Source organism: Mirounga leonina, unplaced genomic scaffold (genome assembly GCF_011800145.1).
Source record: "Mirounga leonina isolate KUSES-001 unplaced genomic scaffold, KU_Mleo_1.0 Mir_168, whole genome shotgun sequence".
In the NCBI taxonomy this organism is placed as follows: Eukaryota; Metazoa; Chordata; class Mammalia; order Carnivora; family Phocidae; genus Mirounga; species Mirounga leonina.
The window spans coordinates 67,642,579-67,651,539 of NW_023270426.1; the positions used below are offsets into that span (position 1 = coordinate 67,642,579).

The window sequence follows — 8,961 nt, forward strand, 5'->3', positions numbered from 1 at the left end:
ATTTATTTATTTATTTATTTATTTATTTATTTATTTATTTATTTATTTTAAGATTTTATTTTTGGCACACCTGGCTGGCTCAGTCAGAGGAGCATGCAACTCTTGATCTTAGAGTTGTAAGTTCGAGCCCCACTTTGTGTATAGAGGTTAGTTAAAAAAAGTCTGAGCCAGTGAGGAACCCCAGTCTGTTGCATTTCTATACACTAATAATGAAAAAGCAGAAAAATAAATTAAGAAATCTATCCCATTTACAATTGCACCAAAAATAATAGGACATCTAGGAATAAACCTAAACAAAGAGGTGAAAGACCTGTACTCTGAAAACCATAAAACATTAATGAAAGAAACTGAAGATGACACAACGAAATGGAAAAATATTCCATGCTCATGGAATATTGTTGAAATGTCTATATTACCCAAAACAATCTATACATTTAATGTATTCCCTATCAAAATACAAATCATTTTTCACAGAACTAGAACAAACAATCCTAAAATTTATATGGAAACACAAAGGCCCCAAATGTCCATAACAATTTTGAAAAAAGTAAGTAAAGGTGGAGGTATCACAATTCTGGACTTCAAGTTATATTGCAAAACTGCAGTAATCAAAACAGTATGGTACTGGCACAAAAATAAACACATAGATCAATGGAACAGAATAGAAAGCCCAGAAATAAACCTGCACCTATATAGTCAATTAATCTTCCACAAAGCAGGAAAGAATATCCAATCAGGAAAAGGTAGTCTACATGCAAAAGAATGAAACTGGACCACTTTCTTACACCATACACAAAAATATATTCAAAATGGATCACAGACCTCCATGTGAGACCTGAAACCATAAAAATCCTAGAGGAGAACACAGAGAGTAATGTGTCTGACAGGTCATAGCAACATTTTTCTACATATGTCTCCTGAGGCAAGGAAAATAACAGCAAAAATAAACTTCTGGAAGTACATCAAAATATAAAGCTTCTGCACAGTGAAGGAAACAATCAATAAAACTAAATGGCAACCTACTGAATGGGAGAAGATATTCGCAAATGACATATCCAATAAAGGCTATCCAAAATCTATAAAGAACTTGTAAAACTCAAAACCCCCCCAAAAATAATCAAATTAAAAACTGGGCAGAAGACATGAACAGACTTTTCTGTAAAGACAACATCCAGACGGCCAACAGGCCAATGAAAAGATGTTCAATATCCTTCATCGTCAGGGAAATGCAAATCAAAACTACAGTGAGATACCACCGCACACCTGTCAGAATAGCTAGAATCAAAACACAAGGAAAACCAAGTGTTGGTGAGGATGTGAAGAAAAAGGGACCCTCATGCACTGTTCTGGGGAATGCAAACTGGTGCAGCTACTGTGGAGAACAACATGGAGTTTCCTCAAAAAATTAAAAATAGAACTACCCTATAATCCAGTAATTGCACTACTGGATATTCACCCAAAGAATACAAAAACATTAATTCAAAGGGATACATGCCCCCTTATATTTATAGCAGATGTACATCAGGCAAATTAGGGTAACAGCCCAAGTGTTCATCAATAGATGAATGGATAAAGAAGATGTTGTATGTATGTATGTGTATACATATACATATGTATGTATAAAAGTATGTATGTACATATACATATATATATAATGAGATATTTAATTATAAAAGAGAATGAACTCTTGTCATTTGCAACAACATGAACGGAACTAGAGAATATAATGCTAAGCGCAGTCAGTCAGAGAAAGAAAAAAAGTTCCACATATATGTGAAATCCTAAGAAACAAAACAAAAAAGCAAAAGAAAAAGAGAGATATCAAGAAACAGACTCTTTAATTATAGAGAACAAACTGATGACTAGAGGGGAGGGGGGTGGAGGGATGGGTTAAATAGGTGATGGGGATTAAAGAAGGTACTTGTGATGAGCACCGGGTAATACATGAAAGTGTTGAATCACTATATTGTACATCTAAAACTGATAAAACACTGTATGTTAACTATACTGGAAGTAATATAAAATTTAAAAAATGATTTGTGTTATGCTGAGAGTTCTTTTAAAATACTTTTTGTTTAGATTACTTAATATCTATTTTCAGCACCTAGAAGTATTGTGGTCTACTTGAGAGTAAAAAAAAAAAAAAAGGTTTTCTATGCAGTCATATGCTTGTAATTGTTAAAATAGATTTTCCAGAGAGAAAAGGAACTGATTTCTAGCATTTGACAATTTCTTTGATGTAAACTGTTTACCAAGGCCAATTTTAAGCTACCCATGTGAGGTTACTAAATGAGGAATTAGAAAGGAATAAACACCATCACTTTCATGAGCCTATAAAAGCTGAGAATGATAGCCAGCACACTACTGAACATGACAAAGTCTTTTACTTAAAGTTTATAATTAGGTAAGTAATTAAAATCTCCTGAATGTGTTTAAAATGACTGAGGGCCAAAAGTTGTATTGTAGTGAACGGTAACCTTAAAAGAAAGCTTTCATTATGCCCTTTGTCCAATCTTACCTTAATCTTTCAAATTTCCCCACACTTCTGTACCCAAAAATTCTTTCAAGGGTCACCTCCTTACCCATCTATTCCATTTGTTCATAATTATTAATTTCATCATACCCTTGAAAATGGCAGCTGAACTATCTGCTATTTCTCTCATCCCATACTTGATGCGCAATAATGCTGCAACCTTTTTTTCCAAATATTCCTAAGTACCTAAATATGGGGATACACCTGAAAAATAAACCACAAAACACCAAATAATTTGGAGTAAGTTTATGTTCTTTAGAGCAGGAATGGCATTTATTGACTTTCCAAGTGTGCCAATTTAATTATTATATTGTTAAAATATGTAATTAATAAAGTCATTAAAATTCTAATATGAAATACTTCTGTTAGAAATGTATATAAAGCTCCAAATGTGTATTACATTGGAAATATTGGAAACCAGGAGGAATAGGTGGAAAATAGAGGAGGCATGCTATGAAAAGGGGAGGTAAACATTTTCAATAAGTTTACTAGTTATTAAGGGTAAAAACAAAACCAACATGTGTTTCCTCCCAATATAATGGCATTTGCACAAAACACTGGAGATACCACACTTTGGGAAATAATATATAGCTGATCAATATACATATGTAGTATATAAATTACCATTTTTTTCTGTCTATGATAGTGCATACAGATTGCTTAGATCATAGTTGATATACATTTACTGAAGTTATACAAAGTAAATTCAGCAATACAGGGAATTCTCATTACCTGAAGTATTTACTCTCCAAACAAATAATATGCATGTTGTATAGCAGGAAAAACATCAAAACAAAATAATTCAACAATGACAAAACAACTTTAAAAAGTAACCATCTCTCAAACATCCAAACCCATCATAAATGTTTGCTTTTTCCTGAATGCAGTATTAAAGCATATGAACATGTGTAGGTTTTGAGTCTGGCTTCCCTTGCATGGTACAGTCCTTTTGAGGTACATCCGTGTAGATGTACCTCTCAGCAGTCTCTTCCTTTTTATTAACATATGGATGTTTTCACACTATTTATTTAATTACAGTTGAGCATTTTTTTTCTTTTGGGGGGGTGGCTATTATTAAAACAGCCCTTGGAAATATTTGCATATAGGCCTTAGTTTGGGCATTTATTCTCATTTCCCTTGGGTAAATACCTAAGTGGGATTACTGGGTTATAGAGTGTATTTTTGATTTCCTAAGTAACTGCTAAACTATTTTCCAAATAGCTCTGCATTTGACCAGCTTTCAGTCACTTTGAAGGCCCAATTTCTCCTCATCTTGTCAGGTACTTTGTCATGTCTTTCTAATTTTAGCTATTCTCATAGGCCTGTTCTAGTATCCAGTATGGTTTAAATTTGCAATTCCCTAATTAATAATTTTGAACATCTTGTCATCGGCTCATGTGCCATTCATATATATGCCTTGGTGAAGTATTTAATTTTTAGATAAAAAATGTTGCCCAAATTTTTTGTTATGTTGGCACCTTATTGTTGAAATGCAAAAAAATCCTACATATTCTGCATTCAAGCCTTTTATCAGGTAAGTGTTTTGCAAATATTTTCTTTCAGTGTGTGTCTTGTATTTCATTTTATTAACCGTCACCCAAAGAGAACTTTTAAATTTTAATAAACTTCAGTGCCTACATCTTCCCTTTAATGTTTGTGCTTTTTGCCCCCTAAGAAATTTTGCTTAACCCGAGGACAAAAGCTTTCTTTCTTATATTTTCTTCCAATTTTTTTTTTTAGTTTTAGTTCTTACATTAAAGTCTGTGATCCATTTTGAGTTAATTTTTTGTATATACTTAAAGTAATAGTGAAGCTTTATTTGTTTATTTACCAAATTCCCAAATGTTCCAGCACTACTTACTGAAAAAATTATTTTTTTGCAATGATTCATTTACATATTTCTTGAAAATTAACTGACCACACATGTGAGGGTTTAATTTTAGGCTTTGCATTTTGATCTTTTGATCTATGCCTATCGATACAATACCACATTATCATTTATTATTGTAGCTTTATAATAAAATTTGAAGTCAGGTGGTACAAAATTCTCCCACCATGTTTTTCATTAGATAAATATAAATTAAAATTACAACTTCATCCATTCACACATCTACTCAAATATCTGGTATTTTTTTAATCATTAATTTTAAATACTGATGAGAATCTGCAGTAAATGGACTTCTTATAATTTGTTGGTAGCATTTTAAATTGGTCCAATATTTTGGAAAATTCTATGGAAAGAAACTCCTAGGAATAAATATGCATATGTTCTATGGCCTAGCAATTCTACTCCTATGTAATAGGAATAACCTTCAACTTGATATAAAAGAAAATTCCAAGAACTGTAGATCATAAATGGCAATATAAATGGCAATGAATGTTCTTCCTAATATACTTACAGTAGGTGTTACAGATCAATGCAAGTAAGCCAATTCATACTTGAAGAAATTGCATAAACATAATGTTGAGTGAAAAAAGCAAGATTCATGGGATAATCCATAAAGTACAAAAACTTGTCTATGGTTTTAGAAGTCAGGGTAGAACCTACTTTGGACAGGAAGAGGAAACAGTGACTAGAAAAGAGAGTAGGGGATTTCTGAGTGTTATATTTGTAGGTTTGGATGATAGTTACATGAATGTATTCACTTTGTAAAAATTCACTTAGTTTTATAATTATACATTGTACTCTTTCCTGTATGTATATTAATTACTTTAATAAGGTTTATTATAAAAAGGTCTCACACTTCATTTAATAGAAGACATCACTATAGAACCCTCATAATGTATTCAGTGAAGGACCTAAGGAGCAGAGAAACTTTCTAAGATTAGCCTTTTACATTCCAAAAAAATTAACAAATTCAGAAATCATATTTTTCCATATGATATAAAGAATATTCATAAAATGTGGATAGAAGCAAAGCTATCATTCCACATGTCTCAAAGGGAGTGTAGGATTAAAAATAAGGGTACCTCTGTGTTAAGCTTTTTGTGAAAACCTACTGTCCTCATTTGGATACTGCTATTATATAATTGTCCACATACTTTAAATCAGAGTCCGGCAAACTTCTTCTGTAAAGGGCTTGAGAGTAAATATTTCAGGCTTTCCAGTCCATCTAGTCTTTGTCACAGCTATTTAACCCTGTTGTTGCAGAGCAACAACTAGAAATAACATGTAAACAGATGAACTTGGCTGTGTTTTAATAAAATTTTTGACAATGAAATTTGAATTTCATATAATTTCACATATAGTGAAATTAAAAAAAATCTTTTAAATATTTAAATATGTAAAAAAACATTCTTAGCTTGTAGAACATACAGAAGTAAGTAGTAGGCTGTATTTGGTCCATGGGCTTTAGTTTGCTTACCAAAAACTTAGCTATTTTTGACCCTTTTCTATTTTATCTATAGTGTTCTAGTCTTAGGGTATAACATCCTACAATCTGCTTGATGTGTTTTGTCGTCGTTGTTTTTTTTCTCTGAGACCTAAAAGAAACCAAAGAGAAAAAAATATCCCTCCATTACTCATGCTAAGTCACTCCTGTACGGTGTTCTCCTTCCAGTCAAGAAGCTGCACATGCACTATTCACTGGCCATTTATTCATTAAGCTAGTCTAGTCTGCTGTAGGGTATGTGAATGTGATTCCAGAAATAACAAGGACCTGTTTAAATATATCTTCTCTAGAACAGATTTTAAACTGACTGAAGGGGCCTGTCAATGCCCTGATACTGTTTGTATATTTTATGTATGAATGTGCATTATATATGGAGGGCCAGATTTATCATATTCTTCTGATTTTGAAGAAGTCCATGGCTCAGAAGATTTTAGGGAGCATAGTTAAGAGCCCAACAATATTATAGCCATATGGTCAATTAATCTTTGATCAAGCAGGAAAGAATATCCAATGGGAAAAAGAATGTCTCTTTAACAAATGGTGTTGGACGGCATCATACAAAAGAATGAAAGTGGACCACTTTCTTACACCATACACTAAAATAAATTCATAATGATGAAATACCTAAATGTGATATATGAAACCATAAAAATCTTGGAGGAGAACACAGGCAGTAACCTCTTTGACATCTGCCATAGCAATTTCTTTCTAGATATTTCTCCTGAGGCAAAGGAAACAAAAGCAAAAATAAACTACTGGGACTACTCAAAACAAAAAACCTTTTGCACAGTGAAGGAATCAATCAACAAAATTAAAAGGCAACCTGAAGAATGGGAGGAGATATTAACAAATGACATACCAATAAAGGGTTAGTATTTAAAATATAAAAAGAATTTATAAAACTCAACAACCAAAAATGAATTAATCAAAAAATGGACAGAAGACATGAATAGGTATTTTTCCAAAGAAAACATCCAGATGGCCAACAGGCAAATGAAAAGATGCTCAGTATCACCATCAGGGAAATGCAATTCAAAACCACAATGAGATATCACATTACACCTGTCAGAATGACTAAAATCAACAACATAAGAAACAACAGGTGTTGATAATGATGTGCAGAGAGGGGAGCCCTCTTGCACTGTTAGTGGGAATGAAAACTGGTGCAGGCACTCTGAAAGTATGGTGGTTCCTCAAAAAGTTAAAAATAGAACTACCTTATGATCCAGTACTGTGCCACTAGGTATTTACCCAAATAATACAAAAATACTAATTCAAAGTGATACATGCACCTCCAATGTTCATAGCAGCATGTGTATAATAGCCAAATTATGGAGCCATCCCAAATGTCCATGGACTAATGAATGGATACAGAAGAGTGATAGATATATATATGAATGTACATACATACAATGGAATATTATTCAGCTATAAAAATGAATGAAATCTTGTCATTTGCAGTGACATGGGTGGAGCTAGAAAACATTACGCTAAGAGAAATAAGTCAGTCAGAGAAAGACAAATACCATATGATTTTACTCATACATGGAATTTACTAAACAAATGAGCAAAAGGGGAAAAAGAGAGGCAAACCAATAAACAGACTCTTAACTATAGAAAACAAACTGATGGTTGCCAGAAGGGAGAGGGGGGGCGTGGGGGTTTAAACAGGTGATGGGGATTAAGGAGCTCACTTGTCCGTGATGAGTGCTGGGTGATGTATGCAAGTGTTGAATCACTATATTGTACACCTGAAACTAATATTATACTGTATGTTAACTGGAATTTAAATTTAAAAGTTAAAAAAAAGAGCCCAACAATGTATCTATGTTCCTGTATCTGTAATGTAGGAATTGGCCATAATGAGGGCTAATGTATGTTGAAACGGGGACAATAGAAAAGCTAAAATTAGAGAAAAAGGGGTATGTATTCTGCAACGATGCTCACATTAATGAAATTTTACTATTTAAGAATAATATAGGTAATGAATTCTTATTAATTTAAAACAATGTTTGCATTAAAGCAATTCACATTTTAGACTTAAACTAGAAACATGATTTTTCTGTTACCAGAGCCTCTGCATTTATATCCTGATCTTCTGTCATGGTAGTAAGATAAAGGTCTTTACTGGACCCTCCATTTTGAAGCTAGAATCTCTGTTCATGGAGCTGCCTCTGGCAACTCCGAGCTGGCAATGCAGAGCTACTGGGAATGTTTGCCCTTTGTTGGACCCATTGCATTTCAGCTCTGATGGTACTGGTTTTGCACACCGAAACACAACTATTGCCCTGTTTGGATATGTCATCAGGCTTAAGTCATTTTTATTCACACACTAGGATAAGTACCCCGGGCTGCATAGTCCATCTGGTTTCTAAGACTATCTTCTTACACAATCTGCAAAATCTCCCATGTATCATCTTGATGTCAGATCTCTGGCTTCTTTTGTTTTCCGTTGCCCACCAGCAGTATTTGTGCTTATAACATTTTCCCTTTGTTTTTGCTTCAAGGACTCATATCTAGAAAGCCATGAACAGGGCAAAGGAAGCTATCTTTTGATACTCTAATGCAAATTGTTTCTTAGAGGACCATCCTTTAGATGAGACACCTTCCTTTAAATATAACTGCTTATTATAAATGCAACTATCAAAGTGGTAAGGTTTTTTTTTTTTTGTTTTGTTTTGTTTTGTTTTGTTTTGTTTTGTTTTTAAATATGGAACGCTTCACGAATTTGCGTGTCATCCTTGCGCAGGGGCCATGCTAATCTTCTCTGTATCATTCCAATTTTAGTATATGTGCTGCCGAAGCGAGCACTCAAAGTGGTAAGTTTTTAAATGGAGCCTCAAAAGGACTTGTTCATAATGAGAAAGTCATTCTCTTGATTAAAGATAATATTCTAAACCAAAGATGTTTTCCTTGCTGTACCCACCTTACCAATATCCTCCTTCTTTTTCTCTTGCACCTAATATAATACACAGGGAAACTTGCTTTTGAATGAAATGCTTTCAGTTATTTTCTTCCCATTTGTAGTCTCAAATT

General features: G+C 33.3%; 1 non-coding gene across 1 annotated transcript; it reads right to left on the bottom strand.

Annotated features, from left to right (window-relative positions):
• Window positions 1-8,629: 8,629 nt before the first annotated feature.
• Window positions 8,630-8,736, bottom strand: LOC118017266. Its single transcript, XR_004681103.1, has one exon. It is a non-coding gene; the product is annotated as a U6 spliceosomal RNA (small nuclear RNA).
• Between the last annotated feature and the right edge of the window lie 225 nt (window positions 8,737-8,961).